This window comes from Lepidothrix coronata, unplaced genomic scaffold (assembly GCF_001604755.1).
Source record: "Lepidothrix coronata isolate B3197 unplaced genomic scaffold, Lepidothrix_coronata-1.0 Scaffold510, whole genome shotgun sequence".
Classification (NCBI taxonomy): Eukaryota; Metazoa; Chordata; class Aves; order Passeriformes; family Pipridae; genus Lepidothrix; species Lepidothrix coronata.
Genome location: NW_016690690.1, coordinates 32025 through 32804, shown reverse-complemented (window position 1 = coordinate 32804; position 780 = coordinate 32025).

Below are 780 nucleotides of genomic sequence, written 5' to 3'. Positions count from 1 at the left end.
TGATATGTTTTCTGTTTTTTATCTAAGGGTGTTTGTGCATATGTGAGGTCATGTGCATTTGTGTATAAATCAGAACATATTAATTATTATATATTCACACACATGCATACATTTACACATTCATACTCGATGGCCATCGAACACACATCATACAAACATACCTTTGGGTTTCGTTTTACAGTGTCTTTTGGTTATGAACTGAGAAACTGGCGTTTTTTGTTTCTCACCCTTAGATTAGTAATATATGTTTTCTGTTTTTTATGAGAGTATAACCTGTAAAAACATAAGCATATTTTACTTCATGTTCAATTTAAATTTCAAATACATATAAACATTCCTATAGTTCAAGGATAAAATATATACTTCTAGTTGAAGGCAAATATATGTCTTTCTGTGTTAATTTGGCTTTTGGACTTAAGGAAAATTGTTATTGTGAAAACTTTAAAATTTTCAAAAATACAGCTATGCATACATTTAAAAACAATTCTGGCTATTAGTTATGGAAGGGTGTCTTCATTCAGCAAAGGTTCTTTCCCCCCCACCTTTTTTTTTTCTTTTATTTTTTTTTGTTTGTTCGTTTGCGGGGGGGGGACGACAATCTCTCCATTGGCAGCGTTTTGTTCGCCTTACACTGTGAAACTGAAACAGGTTGATAAACAAAAGAGTTTGCAAAAAAAGACCAGTTCTTAGTTTAGGCTGCAAAGAAAAAGGAAAAAGATCAAGGAAGGGGGTTTTTGCTGCTTTGACTACTGCTGAAGTCGGCAGCCTTGTGTCTGCCCC